The following is a 20,907-nucleotide window of genomic DNA, read 5'->3' as shown; positions in this document are numbered from 1 at the left end:
GTAGATTCATAATCGTGTATCAAGCTTCCTGCACTTATTTATTTATTGTTATAGCATGTTTTATTTGATTAGTTGTCCACTACACATCGTTTCCCCCAACCAAAAAAAAAAAGTATTTTTTATGTATACAAACTAACCTCTGTTCATTGCAGGGCCCGGGTCATGATTCAAGGGTGCAATGTGCTTACCTGACATTTCCTTTTTCATCACCTCAGTTGCCACTAAAATTGACAAGACACTTTGGGAAGCTTCGTCAAATTCATTGAAGGTTTTAAGGGAATAGGTTCTGTCAGAAAAGCCTCCATAGGAATGAGATCTTTCTAAATATTGGAATAGCTCTGGATCGAGGGAAATGAATGAGTCACTGTTGCTGATGACATAAAGCAATTCAGTGCAGTGTGGAGACAGCATTACCTAGAGTTTTCTGTATTTCATTTCACAGAGCAGAAGTGGGTGACTTTTCAATTGGTGTGATCGCACTCACTATTTGGGGGAATCTCCAAGAGCCACAGAGGGTGGGGAAATGATTAGAAATCATGGCTGTGTTACACTCATGGGTGAATCCAGGATTTTTCTGTTTTTTTCCCCCTAGATATGAGAGCAAGCACACACTCCACTAGGTACAGCTAGCAAAAACATAGCTTGATGTTTATTTATTGAATATCAGCAAACATAAAAAAATTAACTGGCCAGAACAGGATAAAAGGCAGGTAAAAGCAGGAAGAGAGAGACATGAACAACATATAAGAATTTGTATTATCTATATATCTATATTGATGTATCAAAAGCACAGAACTTTCCAGAGCCACTGGAAATGATATGGTGGGTAATTAGCATGGACAGTCCAAAGGGAGTCACCTCTGATCATTCCAGCCCCTCCTCTATTCTGCACCATTAAATAAACACTTTGGTGAATGGAGTGATGAATCCAAAAGAGTTAAGAGTTTGTTTGTTTGTTTGTTTGTTTGTTTGTTTCCTAAATTGTTTGTTTCCTAAACTGACATACATACTCCTTATTTTCAGTCACTAGAGACTGCCAAGAAAAAGAAAAAAAAAAATCAGGGCCACACAGCACTAGGACCTCAAGAATGAAAAGACATTTTGCTGTGAATGATCTCAACAGAAGCATAAGAAGTTGTTGTTTGTCCATCTTCCTTAATATTATTATTAATAATAATTTATTAAACTTATATGCTGCCTGACTCTCGAGGACTCTGGGCAGCTCGCCCTATTGTCTGAGGCACTGCAGGATTTCAGACAAGAGTGTTTTCTAGCTTTAGATATGAACCTGAGATTTTCTTCATGCAAAGCAAGGGCTGGGCGGCTGCTCAGCTACGGTGGCTTTTCAGAGCCAGTTCTTTCTAATTATATTTCTCCTCTTTACGGCAATGGACCAGATGAGGAGAAAGGCAAGTTCACAGAACCAGTTAGTCCATCACCGATAAGGTGCATATTAAGACAAATTTCACTTTAAATTGCCAGATATTTTTCTACGCTTAAATAACAGGGAGGGAGTTCAGTAAGACTCAAGGCAAAGTTATATGAATAAACCAGGGTCGTATATTAGGGGAATGCAATGCTTTTTACACAGACTTGATCTTGATATATTAATCAGGCATTTAGCATTTCATAACTACAGAACTACTAGTTTATGCATTTCTATAAGCACTTTCCTTAAATATTTCTCAGGGATTTTTTAATATGAAATGCTTCAACATTTCTCTTATTAAATGTTTAATGCTATAATTTGTATAATGAATGCACTATTGACAAATTGTGATGTGCTGTAAAATAACCGTTTTCTTCACAGACTATTTTAGTCAGTTAGAATGGCATGGGAAAATATGTCCTTGGGGAAAGCTGAGAAAATGCTGTATACCATTATGGAAATCCCAGATTTAAATAGTATAATTTTATCCCTAGGATCTGGCTTTTTAAATTATCAATGATTCATCTTTGGCTGTATATCTACTTACAGTATATGCATCATGAAGCTCTTTCAGTCTCAAATTGGAAGGATAAATACTAGGGAAAGAGTGTCATTGAATTCAGTCAGATTTACTTTGGAATAAACATGGTTAGAGTCCTGCATTTTTATAAAAAATGTACAAATGTTGACATAAACTGCTTCAATTCTTGATCCCCTTGAATCGGTGGCAGTAGGAAAATCAATAAGGAAAAGAGGATATATTACGCTGAACAGTTATGGGTCACTGCCACACATCTATGTGCTATCCTTCAGTCCTTGAGAAAAATATGCCAGCATAAATTCCACTGTCCCAAATGCCAGGATCTGTTCTGCCTCAGTAACCAAGTTGGCAACTGGTGCTATCCTTACTGTTTTGATACAGGAGAACTTAAGAAAAGCAACTGGTGGATTCCCTTGGCTTCATTTTCTCTTCCACTGAGTATCACCTGCCAACAGTCAAAACAAGCACAGTTGCCCTCCTTGAGGTGGAATGGGGCCAAGGACTTCAGACAGGTCCCTTCAAGTTGCCCAAGTAATAGGTTGCAGGCACAGAGGCGCTACAGCTATTTGAGCTATCTCTGAATACTGTCTAGCACTCTTTTGAAAGGGTACTAAACCCTTGTCTAAAATTAGCCTAGTTGACAAGTCACAGATATGGAGGAAGGGCACAGGCTGAAATGAAAGGCAGCTTTCCCAGCATGTCATGTACTATTATAGTCTTCCCCAATCCGGTGTCCTTCAGATGGATTAAGACTACAATTCCCAGAATTTCCAAAGATGGCCTTGTTTTCTTGCATTGGAATGCTGGGAGTTCTAATCTCAAGATGTCTGAAGAGTGCTAAATTGGGGAAGTGTGAAATAAAATAATGTGACTCATAAAATCTATTTATAATCCAGTGTCCTGTTTTGCAACTACTTTAAAAATATGAAGCTAAATATATATGCAGAACACTAATACATCACTGAAATGAATCCATTTTAAAACTTTGGGGAAAAGATAGGTGTAGAAACTATGATGGCTGGGGGATATGGTAGAAGTCATGTAGACAGAACACAGAAGTGCACTCCAAACAATACCACATTTTCTGAAGAAGGAGAAGGAGAAGGAGAAGGAGAAGGAGAAGGAGAAGGAGAAGGAGAAGGAGAAGGAGAAGGAGAAGGAGAAGGAGAAGGAGAAGGAGAAGGAGAAGGAGAAGGAGAAGGAGAAGGAGAAGCAATCTCAGGTTTCCTTTGCCATCACTGAGGAATTCTGAGAGTTGCAGTCCCAACACATTTGGTGGGTGCCAGTTTAGGGGAAGCCTAATCTAAGAATATATTAAACAGGATTTTGAAAAGTTCTCACATTGAAGTCCTGCATTTATCCAACTTGGTCACACCATCTGCCTATGCCTGCTAGAGCCTCTAACACTCCAAATGTGCTTAGTGCGGCTACAAAGATTTTCAGCACTTTGGCTTTAAAAAGGGTACAGAAAGGATACAAAAATAGTTGTAAAGAACATAAAATGTAATCAACTTCCAAGGAATTGGAAAAGATAATAGACAACTGTATGATAAATAATGCATGAATAGTAATGAAGTCTCCTACACATGGAGGGAACAGAAGAATTTCCTTACTTCTTCATTTATTACTTGCCAGACCCAATTTTACACTGCCACTGGTGACTATGCATTTAAAATTTAAACCAGCTATTTAAAGCAGAAATTGTTCTCTTCTGCATATTCTTATTCTGGAACATTTCTATTGCACTAATCTTTTTACATCTGCACTTAATGGAGATTTGCACCACTGAACAGCTTACCAACTGCTTATTTTTACATTCATGAGTGAACACAGAAAATGCCTCTGGCCATGAATTAAAGTGTTATGTCAATCCCTTCCTTCATCTGCTTTGATACATTCCACTTTTAATGGGAAGGAATTGTGGGTTTTAGTCTGTTTGGGTGTATTTTTGTTTTTGTTTTAAATAATAATGCAAAAATAACCCAGTAGAGATAAGATAAGGGTTCATTAAGCCACATTTGACTGAAATTAAAAAGTTTGTATTCTGTTTTCATATTCTTTCTAACGGTCTACAATTCAAGGTACATTTTTAGGGGATTGTCATATGACAAGAATCTAGACAAGAAGGCAGGGACAGAATTAATATCTCTCCAGCCTTTTGACAGATATAACTAATAAACAAAAGCAGCCGTTGAAGTCTACTATAAATGCTCACAAATGCTCCATAACAGTGTTTCCCATTGATTTTTCTTGCAACGTTAAAAGTTCACAGCTGTATGTCATGGTTATCCCCAAAGTATGTGTCAGGATGCAATAGTCCATCATAAAAAATATCTTAACTATATAAAAGCGGCCAGGAGTCCAAAGCAGCTGTTAAATGCTATTGCTTGTTCCTTCTCTACATGACCCGGTCAGGTTAGTCTGGCTTCCTTCCTTCTTTGCACAGTGCAAACGATGGAATTTGCTTTCATCAGATGTGGGGATGGCCAGAGATTTAGATAGCTTTAAAAAGGGACTGAACATATGGAGGACTGGGTTAACAATGGTTACTAATCTTGCTGTCCTATACTCAGGAATTATCCACCATATTTAAATATCAACCATAGAGAGCAAAAATGGAAGATAGCTGTCACTCTTCTCTCCATGTTCATTAGTTTCTGAATATCTGTTTAATGCAGAATACTCAGCTTCTAAAATATGGGACACTACTTAAGAAATACAGTGGAACTTCGGGTTATGAACACCTCTGTTAACGAGCTTTTCAGGTTACGACCAGCTCCGGCCGCAAAAATTTACCTCGGTTTGCAAACTCCGCCTCGGTTACGAACCGGATCCATGGCCATTTTCCCTGCTGCCACGCGGTTGCAGCTTCCTGTGGGCGAGATCGCGGTAGCAAGGAGATGTTCGTTGAGGCTTGTGGTGTGTTTTGTGGCGTTTTGGAAGGTTTTTGGTGTGCTTGTCAGCATGGCTCCAAAGAAAATGCAGAGCAGGCTTGGCAAGAATAATTTGCTTCGGGTTGCAACCAATTCAGGTTGCGACCAGAATCATGGAACGGATTAAGTTCGTAACCCGAGGTACCACTGTACTTGATTGTGATAGCATGACAGAAACTGATTTGCTAAGCTGCATGTGTGAAATGATGAGATTCCAAAGAGTACATGGGAGGAAATCCTTAGATTTTCAGAATGTTATGCTTTCCAGATTCCTCCCCTCACCCACCTACTCCCGCCAGTGAAGCTGGGATACTGAGACTATATAGTGAAGGATAGGACCACCCATGTCTATCGCTCTGAGTTCTTGGAGGAAAAGTAGGCTTGAAATGAGATTCATACTCATAAATAGAATAAATCAAGCTTTGGGACTGAGCTTGTGTAATAACAGAAATGACAGGTACACCCCATCCTGCCATCTGAACAAATCCATTCTCCTCTCAGTTTTATCAGAGGTTTTGTAGACTGTTTCCTTTTTATGTGGCAGTATAACTGAGTAAACAGCTGTGTTTCACAAGCCAGTAATCTCTGTGTCCACTTGGGGAGGAAGGGTGAAAGAGAAACAAAGAAAGGTGCAGCGATCAAGCTAAGCATCTTACAGCAATGAGGAGAAATAAATCACAGTCATGTCCCACTTGACACCGATCACTTGATATTCTATCCCATGCTATCATTTGCTAGGTAACTAAAAAACCTACCATTAATGGGTAAATTAAACATACAGAATTTTTCTTTTTTTTCTTTTTCCCTAAAAATACTTCACAAAGTTCCCCAGATGGATTGAAGAACTAACAAAATTTCCACAATACTGTTTTCATCTTGTCTGTACTGTGAGCTTGGGAAGGGAATAGTGGGGAGAGAGGGAGAGGATATTTTAAAATCCCAAAGTGGGTTATAAATAACTTCATAAATAAATAAATATTTTTAAGCAAGTCTCTGCTGAATATAAAGAAGCTGAATGTCTCCTAAAAGATTAAGAGGCAATAGATATGAATGCATTAAAGGGGGAAAAAAAACCTCCTTCCTCATCTCAAAATAGAGCCAGATAAGGGAACTGACCCATTGCATAATATAGATTGCTTTTCAGTTTTTCAGCACAAGGAAGACAGATAGAAGTCATGAGGAAGGCCTGAAGAAGGTCACCAGAATAGGCTGATTGAATTTGCGTAAGATAAAGAACTGTTTAGCTACAAAGGTGAACAGTTCTAAGGAGTCATTGCTAAGGCACTTAGAAAGATCAAACATTTCCTGCAAAACAGATTGATTCTTCTATGTACTTTGCTCCACAAAACTATTTAAAAAAAAAATAGCCACATTGTCAATGTAAAGGGCACCAGGTTGCAAATCAATAAAACAGCAAAAATATATTGTGGAATAATATTAAGTTATGGAATTCATTGCCTTTAAGAGGTCATTCCAGCAAAAGTTGGATTTCTTTTCTTTAAGAGGGTGGTTAATTTTATAGGTTTTCTAGTAACACTTTTACTGCAAAGGCAGTAAGAATAATTAAAAAGAACTTTTGAGGTCATCAAATTATTGTTTTTGAGGTTAAGTAACCCATCGGTTTGGCAGACCTGCTACGGACTGGTGGTCTGGCTGCTTCCTACACTTCTGTCTCTTTTCCTTTAATAACCTCCATCAAAGATCCAGAGCCTAATCTCTTTCTGAAACCATAAGGAATTTGGCTGTTGATTTCAGTGGAAGAATCTCATCCTCAGAGGATTAAAGTACTATCCCTTCAGCTGAGAAACAAGAACCAGCTTTAGTCATTATTTTCTAAAAGCTCTTCAGTTGTGCAAGGCAGGTGAAAGCCAGTTATAGGAACAACGAAGCTGCAGTCTTTAGAAACTTATCCTACAAATCTAGAGGATGTATCCACAATGGCAAACCAACTTCTGAAAAACTTTGCTTAGAAAATTGCATGGACTTGTCCAGGCAGTTGCCAGGAGTCAAAAACTGACTCGAAGGCGCACATACACACCCACCCACCCACAATGTACCATCAAGCAGGACATTTTCTCTTCTTTATACAATGTAGCACCCTGAGGGGACAAAAATCCAGATATTACTCATCCAGAATTTTATAACCATTCTGTGGTATCCCTTAATAAATGGGTAAGGTAGCTGATGTTTTAAAGCAGTGGTAGACAACATAACACATTTACGGCCCATAAAGGAATATGATTTGAGTGTCAATGTTCTACAGGCTTCTCAATTTTAATCAAGGTTAAGTTTGTCCTCACTATACTACACTAATCTTTTCAAAAGACATGGCATTGAAGGGTGGCTTTGTTTGTTTGTTAAACTTACATCTGGGCTGACTAAAGTTTTCTTGTTAGCTGAGGTGGAGGACAAAATTAAATTTCCTGTACAGATGCTGGCTGAATCTCGCTTCAGTACCAGTAAAATAAAATCTCCCAGCAAAAGAGCTTAGAAGATCAGGGCTGGCAGTGGGGTACAGAAAGATCTCCCCTTCAGCACAAAGGAACAACTAGAGCCTTAAGACTCTGCCGTTGCTGTGACCTCCAGCTTCATTACCACTGTCTAATGATAGGGTTGGCCCTCCCTCTTGCTTGTTTGGGTACATGTTTGTGTGACTCCACATTTATGGCTAATGTTCTTGACATGCCCGTGAGAATGTGCAGAATTGTTTATGAAGCTCGAGGTGACCCTGATCCAATTAACCTGAACTTTATAAAGCCTGGATGGCTTTAGCAAAATACATACCAGATTATCAACAGCCATTTTGTCTCAATGCTGTTATGTAAGAACTTTTAGAGCAAATGTAAAAAGAAAATGTGATCTTTCATTAGCAAAGGATGTGTTCTACTTTAAAAAAAAAATCCTGAAAGAAAGCGGTGGCAATCAACATGTGTTGCTGCCAATAAAATTACATGGATATGTTCATGAAGGTGCCAGGAGTTGTGCTTGACTTGAATGAGACTTTTTATTATAGCAAGTCTCACTGAAGCATCTCTAGTTCTACTTGTTCTTTCTTATCCAAAAACTCCAACACAGGAAAATAAATGCAGGTTTAGAACTTTTTTTTTTTTTCATTTTCTGAACTAAAAGCTTACTTATTTCATATACCTATGCATACCTTCCAAACTCAAAGTCTGGTTGACTAGGCTGGATTTTAGCTCCAGAAGAATCAAGGCAGGAGACCCATATGAAATGTTCATTCTATGCAATGGCTCTAAAAGACTACTATTCCCATACATTTTTATATTGTTCAACAAAGCTTGGGCAGTCCCATTTGGCACTTTTCTCAGGCTTCTTGGTACTTTTCCACTGGAATGCTATTGCCACTTCACATGGGAATCGTCTGCTCCTCTGGGAACCATCTTTTATAATGAGAATCATAACTTTTAATGTCTTCTTCAGGGGCCTCATTCTGATGTGTTGCACAAACTGCAATCTTCTTAAGCAAACCGTTCTGCCTCCATGGCCTGCTTTGAGTCTCATGTACTCATTCTTTTATATACATCTACTCACACAAATATTCATATAAAACTGTATGTAACTATATAATGGTATTATATAATGATTGGCATAATATGCTAGTGACATACGGACGGATGGATGGATGGAAGACATATTCTAATAAATATTCCTGCTGTAGATCTGCAGATGTTTTTGGCAAGCCCATCAGAAAGCCATCTCTGGTCCTCAAAAGTAAGCTCTCATTCTCTCTCTTTTTATTTTTCCAGTAGTAATTTGATTATGCAGGTGAAGAGAAATTACCTCTTCAAATGTTCACAAATAAATGAATATAATTATATATAAATTATCCCTACATATAGCACATCAGGAAGGATGAGGCTATAATTCTTTTCTCTGACGTTTTGATTACAATATGTAGTCAAATGCATTTATGAATGACTACTGATACTGGTGATATACCCAAGTGCCAGAATAACACACTGTTACACTCTTGAGAGAATGGTATCATGCAATGCTTTTGAAAATATAAATTAACAGGGATGATGGCTAAATAATACAAGAGGCCCTGAGTTGCATTTCTTGCTCCATTCTTCCCAGTAATGTCAAGGTAACATAATACATGGCATGTTATTATCACACTGAATTCCACTGCTTCCCTCTATCAGCTTTAATGATGGAAGACAGCAGTGAACAAATACAAGTGTATGATAACATCATAGCATGAATTGGGTTCTCCAGGTCTGTACTTGATGTGACAAGATAGACAAAAGAGAAACAGCTCTATGGAAGTTGTTATTATCTGATTCTACTCTTATATTGGATGCTCCTAACTTGATGACTTTGAGCAAGGGAGGGAAGAGAATATCTTGAAGAATATTGATTTTGCAAGTATGAAATGGAAGCCTTTAACTTGAAGTAGTATTAGCAAACCTTCTACAAAAAACTGGAAGTTACAGCACGGTGATATGTAATTTTGTTGAAATGAACATTTTAAAGCAAGTCAATTTAAGTGCAAGGGACATTTCATATTTTGCATGATAGCAAACTCAGGTTAGCCACTAACTGTTCATTCAAGAGGAAGATGAAATTTATCCCAAATCACTGTAAGTGAACCTATGCCATGAGAAATTTATTCTGAACATTGGTTATGCTTTATCTATGCCTTTTAAAAAATCTTAACCACTTCTTAAAAATGCAATATGTGAAAAGACCTCTTATACATTGAATGAATTGAATCAGATTCCTTGCAGAAACTTTTCCTGTGATCTACTTTCAAACTAAGGAACTTGTAGCCCAAGTTCTGTATGATACCTAGATCCTTTTTTCTAACTTTTATATAAGTCTCAAAAAGGTATAAAAATTATATTGTTAGTGCAACAGTAGTTGACATGGGAGATAAAATTAACATCAGACTGCAGGCTAGCACTTCTGTTTTCTTAGATATTCTCCAGAATATGCTATTGTAGGCAGAATCATATCCTATCCCCCACAACAGACGTTATATGGATCAGGTGACTCAATTATCTTTCTATCTATAAATGCATCTATATGAGTTGTTGGGCTGTGATGAGGTTCACTAAAATGCACTTAGCTTGAATATTAGTTTGTTGTTCAAATTACTTTATCAGAAATCTATTATACACATTACCATTTTTATTTTCAGAGCAGCTAAGGTGATTTCTTTTTTTCCTCTTCCCAGCCAACATAGTTACAATCTACCTTTATAGAATAAATTGCTATAAATTAAGTTAGCAGCAGCATAAACAGAGAGGTAATAGATCTCTGTCTCTATAGTGGCAACTGACAGGTTTATGCAAACCCAACTTGTCATATCTATTTTTGAGTTTATTCTGATGCTGATGAGGCTCCATTAATTTTTCTCTCACTCACTGTGTTTCTTCTTTTTATTCTAAAGCCTCCGGGACAGGACATCTTTATGATGACAGATTCCTTTTGATGAACTTAGATGATAGCCCTGAAGGCCAGACTATACAGCATGTTAGGCAGACTTATTTATTTTAACAATAAAACTTTATTTAATTATAAAACACAAAATTTGATGGTACTCAGTGCATTTAGATCCATAGGGGCTTGCTAATTTAATTTTCAAGTGATATGCAATGAAAAGAAAACAAAACTTTGGTTAGAGAAATAAGACTATATAAATCTTGCCATTTTCAAGCCAAGCAGTGAATGTTTTCAGATACAGAAGTTCATGTGATTGGGCAGAAGTTATTGTATGGAATCCAGATGTTAGAGAAGGCATCAGTTCAATTCATCAGAAAGGGATGATTGTTGGAGACAGGCCTACAATACAGAGTTTGAGCTGAAGATATTTTTAAAAAAACATATGTGCATTTAAAATGTTTTTTTCTTAACAGACTGTTAGAGGAAATATAGACACTCCCCCCCCCCGCCCCCATTCATCAACTATATAAGTTTGGACTGCAACTTCCAGCATGCCCAGTCACTGGTGGCCACCCTGGCTGGAATTTATAGACGACGTAGCCCTAATATACTTGGACAGCAGCAGCTTGTACAACACAAACCTAAGTTACCTCACTTGATTCCACATGATCTTGTGATCCCCAGTCCCTTGCAATCAGTCATATACAAAATAGGTAATAAACTGCAGCACAATATGAGCTACCATCTACTATTAGGCTTGTTCATTGCTTTGGATTTGATCGGGAAGAGGTGCTCCAGAAAGCACAGGAGAATGAATACAGTTCCTGTCTGCAACCCATCAAAGCATTTGCATCCGTTTCCAGATTATACAAATGCACAATCCTGGATACAAACATGGCTGCTTTAATGAGTGGCAGATAGGTTTTCTGTTCATACTCCTGAATATTTGAAAACATCTTTCCAACCTAAAGCCTTGTACACCCCTGATAATGAGCACAACCCTGCAGAACCCTGCTAAGGAAACTTTTGCTGGCATTATTAAGTACAGTACTGATTAACCAAGGGACTAGTTGGAAGGCAGCTGCCCATTAACTCTGAGGCCCATATCTTGACATTTGAATTATGTTCTGTTCTGGGGAAAGTGAACAGCAATAGTCAGATAGTCCCAGGTTTAAGCATGATAATCAGCACAAGGAATAAGCAGGAGAGGAAAGAGCAAGAGCTGTAGCCAACAGTACTTTATCAAGTCAGGAGTCAAGCTTAAAGCATGTTCAGCTGATGGCTAGAAGTCAACATTTGGGTGGTTCTCACTAAGTCTGGGTTTCTGAGCACAGAATAACAAAATGGAAGGTTACAAACGTCCTTTCAGCTATTCGTTTAGCGAGCTGTATAGCTGTTAATGCTCCAGACAGTCAAGTCCGATCTAAGGTTAGCTGGCACATGATTAACCGTAGCTGGTCCAAAGGAAAACAGACTTGCACTCAGAATTGTGCCATTCAGCTTCCTGGGCTTCTGCACAATAGCACAAATGCTCTATCTTGGGATTAGGTCTTACAACCTTGGCTTTGACTCTGAAAATAGATGGAAGAGATTCTGATTTAAACTATATATTAGAATGTGAATCTCCAGATTTCCCAGCCATGATTTCTAGGTATTCAGCCTCAGAATTTCCCCCTTCTCCTCTGAATCCAAGCTATTTTTTAATGTTAAAAAATAACCTTTCTCACCCAACCAGCCAGCCCTCTGTAACAATGTTTTTCCCAAGCAGCCATGAAATACAGGAAGCTTTAAACTTTAAAGAAAACTTTAAAATACAGAAAACTCTTTGCTGTAATCTGGTGCTCATCTGGGTTTTTGTAGCCCAGGTATGGTATGCCTAACACACAAATATATATACTTATATATATGAAATAAAAAGAACAGTTAATATATCTGAGAAGTAGTCTTCAGTTAATGATATCCCAGATCATAATAAAATGATTAATCTTGAAGGTACCATGAAGCATTTTATTTTATTTTATTATTTTCTGAGACAGATCAGATAACCCTCTGGTAGTCAGCATCATCATTAATTTTCTTTAAATCCTTTCATAAAGATTTACATCCTGGATAATAAAAAGGCTGAATATTTCCAAAAAATTGTCCAGTAGGGAACCAAGTAAAGTCCAATGGTATCATTATATTAAATTATAGCCCAGCTAAAGACTGCATACACCATTATTAGCATTCCGTGTCTCTTTGATGTAATTGCTCGTTTCCTAGTACAGAATCTGAAAAGTTACTTAAAGAAAACATTTGAAGGAGAAAAACCAATCTCACAGATACAGAGATATATGTAGAGGTATATGTAACATGCACCATTCTGAAGCAGAGCTGTTTTATTTTACTGCAATCTTTCAAATTTAATGCAGTCTTTTAGCATTTAGAAGCCTGATCATGCTTTGCTGTGATTATATGTTACAACAACTATGGCATACTGCCATTTGGTAATTTTAATCAGAATTTCAAGCTAAGAGACAGAAAATGGAAAGCTTGGCTAATAGCGCCACCAAGGGGACATCTATAGAAGTAGAAATTAGTAGTTATGCTTACCCGTCAACAGTGAAAAGTTGCACAAGCACAGCACTTAACTGGGGGGGGGGGGGAATGGAAGTTTGGTGGAATTTGTAATATTTTCACTTATTTACAAATCTACAGATGGGTAGAGATACTTTTGCATGTCTTAATACTGCTAACTCTTCTTTTTTCTTCCATTCTGTGTCTAAACCAGTGTTTCTCAACCTCGGGAACTTTTAAGACGTGTGGACTTCAATTCCCAGAATTCCCCAGCCAGCCATAGATTGCACATTCAGATCAGGTATTTCTACCTTTTCCCCATCACTGACCTCAATCACATCATTTTTAGCTGGGGCTGTAGGACAAATATTCCTGTATCAAGTATTTTCTAGCTATCTGGAAGACTAGTGATTAAGAACAACTAGTTCATCTCCCTAAGTAAAGGAAGGTACTTGTTAACTCTGCCAGTTGGCTTTAAAAACTGCTTGAAGTCATCCTCCATCCACTCTTACATTATTAATTCTAAAGACAAACTTGCAAGAATGTTAAAATGGCAGCATCACATTAGTAGATATAAGTAATTTTTTTTTTTTGTCTGCGCTCAGTCATTGCTGACCCTGCAGTGACTGCTTGGACGAGTCCTTGCAGTTTTCAAGGCAATTGTTTTCGGAAGTGGTTTGCCAGAGCCTCCTTCCTAGGGCAGAGCCCAGCTGGCGAGCGCAGGAGGCGGGGTTTCCGTTGCTTCGCGCCCTTTTTGGGCGCGTGCGGTTTTTCGCGCTTACCGGCAACTGCTCCCGACTCCTTTTTTGCAAGGCGCCACCAGCATTTTTCCTCCCACCGGAGTGAGAGTCCCCATTTATCTACTCACGTAAGTTTTCGAACTGTTGGGTTGACAGGAACTGGGGAGGAAACAGGAGCTCACCCTGTTTAACGCGAAGGCTGGACTCGAACCGCTGAAGCGTCGACCATTTCTGGCCAGCAACTTTCAGCGTCATTAAGCCGCTGCGCCACTGCGTCCCCCTTGAGTAAGTAATTAGCAACATCGTATTCACTTAGACCCTGGGGAAATGACCTTACCTATTAGCTACTATCATTATCTTTATGTCATTAACATGTTTTATAATGTAACTTCTTCCGTAGCTTCCTCATGCACTGTGAAATTTGAATCTTTTTAGATTGGAGTGGCATATAAATCCCAGTGCATACATAATTTAAAAATTTGCCCCATTCGGTAAGATTAACTCAGTTCTAGTTTCCTTAAAAGGACAGAACTCAGCCTCACTCAAGCAAAAGGCAGACAACGGAAAGCTGCAAATGAACTAGACTGTATTTATCTATATTCAGTATGTAGAAGGGGTGCAAAAAATGTTCCAAGCTTAGAAGTGCAATTTGAAATGTTCCCAGCTCAGAATAAAGTGCCCCATGTTTCAATATGGAAAATAATATGGGATTTGCACACTCTAAATTTTTAATAAATTCTTAAAGGCCAATAATATTGTTACTACCATATTCTAAATAAAAGGCACTGCTCTCACAAGAATACCAAGTTTTCCACGTTGTTATGTACATATATTCATCTGCTCACCCCATCCCTTTTCAGGCTTAGTTGTTCTACTTCTCATATACAGGCATACCTTGTTTTATTGTGCTTCACTTTATTGCGCTTTGCAGATATTGCATTTATCAAACAGCATTGATAAATCTTTCGTGAAAGGAAGTGTCAATCCATGTGGCAAACTTCACTGTTGTCTTATTTTAAGAATTTTTTAAATTAAGGTACTTTTTTTAATAGACATAGTGGTGTTGCACACTTAATAGACTACAGTATAGTGAAAGCATAACTTTTATATGCACTGGGAAACCAAAAAGTTCATGTGACTTGCTTTATTGCCATATTAACTTTATTGTGGTGGTCTGGAACCGAACCCACAATATCTCCAAGGTATGCCTGTATTTACGTGCTATAGCTAGCTATCCTGAAGCTGTAATGGTAAGGAAATTGTATCTCATAGATTAGCTTCTTCCCCACCCTGCTCCCAACTGAGTAACAGCATCTTTACTGGCAAACCAGCAAATGAATTTTCTATTAGCACTGAGATTTCATGTCAGGAAGGGTTTCAACTATTAAAAGTATATAAATTTTGTATCGGGGGCAAAAATGTGTCAACTGAGCCCCACTGCTCTTCTAGAGAAGTGAAAGTACCTGTAAGATTCTGAAAACACAAGTTTATTCAGCAGTTATTATGTCCATTATTAGCATTTTTTTGTTTATTTATATCCTATTCTTCCACAAAGGAGTTCAGAACAGCAGCTATGGTCTGACCATATCTTAAAGCAACTCTCTGAGACAAATTATTTCAATTCATTTATCCATTGGTCAAAGCCTGAACCGTTTAGTTAATATCACATTGAACTAGATCTTTAAAAAAGATGCTAAGACCAGAATTCATTATTATAAAAACTTTAAAAATGAACTACATTAAAACAATTAAAAATTAATTAAAAATTAACTTAAAAAGAATTACAGTCATGAGTTTTTAAAATTTAGTAAATGCAATGCCATGAAAGTAAATACAAAACAATTCACATTCAAGCAAAAGAACCAATTTTCATATACAGTATACACTAATAAGCCCTAAACTAAAAATGATGACTAAGAAAGGCATCAGAGTTATGGATAGCTCAGTGAAAATGTCAAGCCTATTTGTAACTGCTATGTACAAGATTGATATTTGACTATCAATAAAATAAAACTGTAAATTTAATCATAACTTCAGGGCTCAGTGATCACATTGTCCATAGTTCTGTTTACCGTATCTCAATTAGGATATTGTGAAGTTGGAAGAAGTTCTAAAAGGGTAATCTAAATTAGTCTGTTAGAAGGCTACAACATTTGGGACTTGGAGATTGCCAAGAAGGAATATAATAAGAGTTATATGTAATCATGCCTTCTCCCTCTCTCACAATATTAGATCCTGATGAGGCATAACACAATGAAACTGACTGCCATCAGATGCAACAAGAGACTCCATTTAGATCGTTTTAAGAGGTCTACACAGAATTATGGTAACATAGCTGCTTGTCTCAATGGCTATATCTTGTCTCCAGAATCTGAGGCAACATGGTTAAGTACCAACCACTAAGGAACAACAGTGGAAGAGAACTATCACCTACTTATGAGCTTTATAAACAAGAAACAGCAACACTGTATGAACATTATATGGAATATAAATTGTTTCTGTTTAGATATAACAGAACTCCATGTTTATCTCCAAGATAGTTTACCTTTTCTTGAAGGTCTCCAACATTTTTCTATAACTGTGTCCTTTTTCTTTAGGTTTTTTTTTTTTTTCATCTAGCTGTCCATCCACTCTCTCCCATACCTCTTTTCCCCAAATTTTCTTAGATTTCTATCCCACTTTCCTTATGAGATCATAAGGTGACATCTCAAGAGGGTCCAAAACTGTTGGCCTTGGCAGTTCATATAAGATACTTTCATTATGGCAGAAGCTTAAAGTGTGTATTTAGCTCCTCATTTCCATCAGTAAAAAAATCCTTGCCCCCCCCCCCGGAAGTCTTGACCCAGTTTGAGAATCCCTGCACCAAGTTCAATGGGTTAGAAATTGCATAATTTCTTCATTTATTCCAGGGGAAAATATAGTTTAAAATCTCACAGCCACCATCCCAAAATGATCAACTTGATTTTATACTTACATTTTCGCTAGATGTGGGTATGGAGTATGATATTCCACCTCTCATTTAATGAGGAACAGATGCCACCTTATGACCTCAAGGGTTCCTAGGCCTTCGAAGACCTTTTCTTTTTAATTAAGATCCTGACCATTCTGATCTAATAGTTGAAATATTATTCAAGGCAGTTTCAGTAATTGTCCTAGCTGCTGAATTATGTGTATGTGCAACCTACCTCGCTGGGTGATTGCTTTGGGGAGAAATGGAAGAAACGAACACTGTGTAGACCACCTTGAGTTTCTGAGCAAAAAATTGATATAAATCTAACAAATAAATAAATTCTAAAGTAGTATTCCATCAGAGAAGTAGATAGCAAGGGCCACTGCCATTTGTATTCTTGCACGCATATGCAGTTTCTTCTGTGGCTGCCCTCTCATTTGATCATTAACTATCCAATTTAACTCTATAGGATTATGAAATAATATTGAAGGTGCTTCTTTTCTTCCTTCTTGTATCATGGGTCTTTGGTTCTAAACTGGGGGTACACACAATATGCAGGTCTCCTGGGATTTTTGTGGTTAATGAAGTTACTATGTGATCAAGATTTTAATATGATCAAGATTAGCTAATCCCATTTTAAGCCATTATTTTAACCCCATCTTCCCCTGGATCCCTGCAGATATATTAGGACTATAACTCCCAGAATGTCTAGCCATGTAAGAGCTAGAAAATACGAGGAAAGTCTCAACAGATCTGAAGAATAAGAACAAGGAAAAGCAGTTTTAAACTGCAAACCTTGAATAGTTTGACAAGGAAATGGTGTATATAAAAGCAGGACAACAAAATCAGTATGAAATGCGAAAGGCAAGGAACTGGCTATGAAGCCAGTGCAGTCTATGAGGCCTCTTCATGTTCCTCTGTGGACAAATAAAAGTAATTGATAATAGACTGTTTTCAATTAGTGGTTAAAACTGTGATGGAAGACATGCCTCTAAATCACACAGATCTCAAAGCAGTAGTACAATTTTTCTTTTTCTTCTGGTAAGCTGTATTTTTTTTCATGTAGGAACAAATAAAAAATCAAAATAGGGAAACATCATGGTAATTTCATACTGGTAAGATAAAGTAGCAGGTGCTGTCCTGTCTACCCATAATGGAATAAAACACCCATTTTCCTTTCTTCATCTTCCTCCTCAGGTTTTCTGTTCTCATGTTCAATCACCTTCCTGAACCTAATTTATCTCTAATTTTAACTATGAATATAGCTGACTTTCATGTGAACAATGCTTTCAAATTTATTTACATTTATTACTGCAATAAATGCATGCCAACAGCTGTTCATTCTGCTAATTTTACCAAAGCAATTTATGAGGGTGGTTAAGCAATAGATCATTTGCAAATCTATTAGTCATCATAATCTTTTCTTTGAGTTTCTTCAAGTAGAAACAATTAAGGGACAAAAAATAACTCAGAAGCAAGCTAGAAACAACTAAAATAGGCTCAGTAGGAGATCTCCAAAGAAAATAAAAGAACAATTATTGTAGATTGAATAAGAATGCATCTTTTGCCATTAGAATAGCTATAGTTCTTGTGGTAGAGCATGAATGGAAAATATTGAGTTTTATAGTAGTACATCTCATTTAAATTAAATGGAATTTACATCTAATAACAATACCAGAGTGTGACCAGAGAGCTCCCTCATAGTAAATCCAAATACAGTGGAACCTCGGGTTACGAATGCTTCTGTTCACGAACTTTTCGGGTGACAACCAGCTCCGGCCGCAAAATTTTGCTTCGGTTTGCGAACTCCACCTCGGGTCATGAACAGGATCCGCGGCCATTTTCCCTCCCGTGACACGGTCCGCGGCTATTTTCCCGCCCCGACACATGGTCCGCGGCCATTTTCCGCCCTGACACATGGTCCGCGGCCATTTTCCGCCCGACACGTGGTCCGCGGCCATTTTTCCGCCCCTGACACGTGGTCGTAGGGAGGGGGACTCTCCCTCCAAGCAATAGCCGCCTCCCTGTCCTCCACGCCAGAACAGATTAACGGTAATTACATTGAACCTTATGGGAAAATTTGCTTCGGGTCGCGACCAATTCGGGTCGCGGAACCAATTAAGTTCGTGAACCGAGGTTCCACTGTACTGTTTTCATCCACCAGATCAATGGAGCTAGATATCAGTTATGGAAACTCCCATCCCTCAGTTGCTGAATAGCTGCTCCCGAATTCTCCAGGAGGAATTAGCAGGCTATTGTGGAGCACACCAATGAAGTATGTTTTGTAAGCAACTAAGGCCCTGAAAATAAATACCTGACAAAAAGTCTAATGTGTGCTTTAGATAAAATCTAAAGGCCCTGCATACATCCTGTTTATGCCAATTATATTTCCTCGGAAGTATAAGTACACATAAATGTTCTGAGTCCTCAGATTAGCTACTGGGGGCTACTGTTAGATTGAAGAATAGAGCCAAAAACTGCCTCCCTTCTGGAAAGGAACTATTTTAGGACCCTGTCTTCTCATTAAAAAAGGAGTTAACCCTATTCTATTGGCTCCATCAATCTGGTGACCAAAAAAAGAAAATTAAATTCAACTCAGAATTCATTTGAATTCAATAAAGAGCCCTGTTTCTAAGTTAAAACAGTCCCCTGATTCAACAGCATCTACTGGCAATCTTAAGCATCCAAGACAACTATAATAAATTCAAAATAATAATAATTTCCCCCATATCAGCCATGTAAATGGCATTTCACAAAGGGATCTGACAGGCCTCTAACTCATGTGCTTTCAATTTTTAAAAAAAGCGAACAAAAAAATTGGAGAGGGAGAAATGGAGGCAGAACTAAAGAGAAGAATGTACAACATCAGCTGTTTTGCTTAGTTATAACAGGACAGCCTTTTGCAATTGAGCATTTTCCAGATGTTTTGGGACTGGGAATTACAATCCCACAACTGAATGATGCCAGACTGGAATAGGGTGCAATTGTTCCAAAGGCTTCATGGAAATAAATGATATAGAGCTCGAACAGTAATTTGGCTTTGAAGGTAGCACATTTTTTAAACCGCTCTGAGGGAATTCATCATGTGAGTTCTGTATGCTCTGGACAGGCATACAGCAGCTTACAGCAAAAGCAGTGAGTGGAATTTTAATTAAAATATAAAACTATCAAGGAATTCAGGCATTGTAAGAATGAAACAATGTCTTTTCAACCATGCATGGAATGCAACATAGTTCCACTTCTAAATCTTTAGGTAAAATAACTGACCTTCAGAGGAACCACATTTATGCTTCCCATGAAATAGGAGACAAACGTTAATCTTCCATCCTCATTTTCTAATCATACTTCTATTTTTGTGTTGACATCCTGATTATTAATAGACAATTAAAAAAAATCTTCAGCTTCTGATGCTAAAATTGCCTCCAGTGCTTTGGGCTTCCTACGGGCTTGCGTACAAAGTTCAGAAGCAGTATTGGATTTGCTTACGTAATCAAAATACAAACTGGACTTTAAAAAACCCAACTCCACCAATTATGAAAGTTCATGACATATCAACATCTTGCAGAAATATATAGAACTGCAAATTAATTCGCACTTAGCAACATCCTCACAGTAATGCAACATAAGCCAAATGATGTAGTTAAAACATGACTGAATGTTATGTTCCAATTAAACATTCTCTGAAATACAATTCTGAAGTAACTTCTGATATAGTGTGCAACCAAATTTTATTATACATGCATACAGTTTGACTATTATATGCTTGGTAAGCTTTAGGAGGCTGCACTCTGCATCCTCTTATGCCCTGTTGATCTTGAGCTTTAAGGTGCATTTAAGTTCAGATTTTGCTGGTTTGTAGGGTACAACAGGGTTATATTTATTTATTAACTGTTGTAGTTCATGTATTTGATTTATAACCTGCCTTTTGTCAAGGCGTACAAATTTAATAAATAAATAAATAAACTCAAGGTGGCATAGATAGTACCCTTTCCTCCTGTTTTCCTATACAACTGTGTGGTAGGTTGGGCTGAAAGAGAATTAGTGGATCAAAGTAACCCAATGAGCTTCACTGGCTGAGGGCAGAATATCATTGGTGTTAGCAGCAACATTTTTTAGAACCACTCTAGCCCAGCAATGAGCAACACACTACCTCAGATGGCCTTGTGTCTGGGAGGCAGACAAGCTGACAAAAAAGCTATTGGTTGAATTTATTTAATGGGTAGACTGATAAACCAGACTGCATGCCACCTGCCACCCAACCTACAGAAAAACTGGCTAATAGGATGCTTTAAAATTGCAAACAATGGAAGCAGTATTTTCGATGGGGACTTTTTATAATGATTTCCAAA

At 37.8% G+C, this 20,907-nt stretch overlaps 1 long non-coding RNA gene across 1 annotated transcript; it reads left to right on the top strand.

The window, feature by feature from the left end:
• Nucleotides 1-1,322: 1,322 nt before the first annotated feature.
• Nucleotides 1,323-15,973, top strand: LOC148215956 (uncharacterized). Its single transcript, XR_015796199.1, has 4 exons — nt 1,323-1,446; nt 13,083-13,169; nt 13,765-13,893; nt 15,841-15,973. It is a non-coding gene; the product is annotated as an uncharacterized LOC148215956 (long non-coding RNA).
• Nucleotides 15,974-20,907: the final 4,934 nt, after the last annotated feature.

Source organism: Python bivittatus, unplaced genomic scaffold (assembly GCF_059951505.1).
Source record: "Python bivittatus isolate LINGU-HERP-01145 unplaced genomic scaffold, Pbiv_v1 ctg000330_np1212, whole genome shotgun sequence".
Classification (NCBI taxonomy): domain Eukaryota; kingdom Metazoa; phylum Chordata; class Lepidosauria; order Squamata; family Pythonidae; genus Python; species Python bivittatus.
The sequence above is the reverse complement of the archived record's forward strand: the minus strand, read 5'-3'. Positions and strand labels throughout refer to the sequence as shown.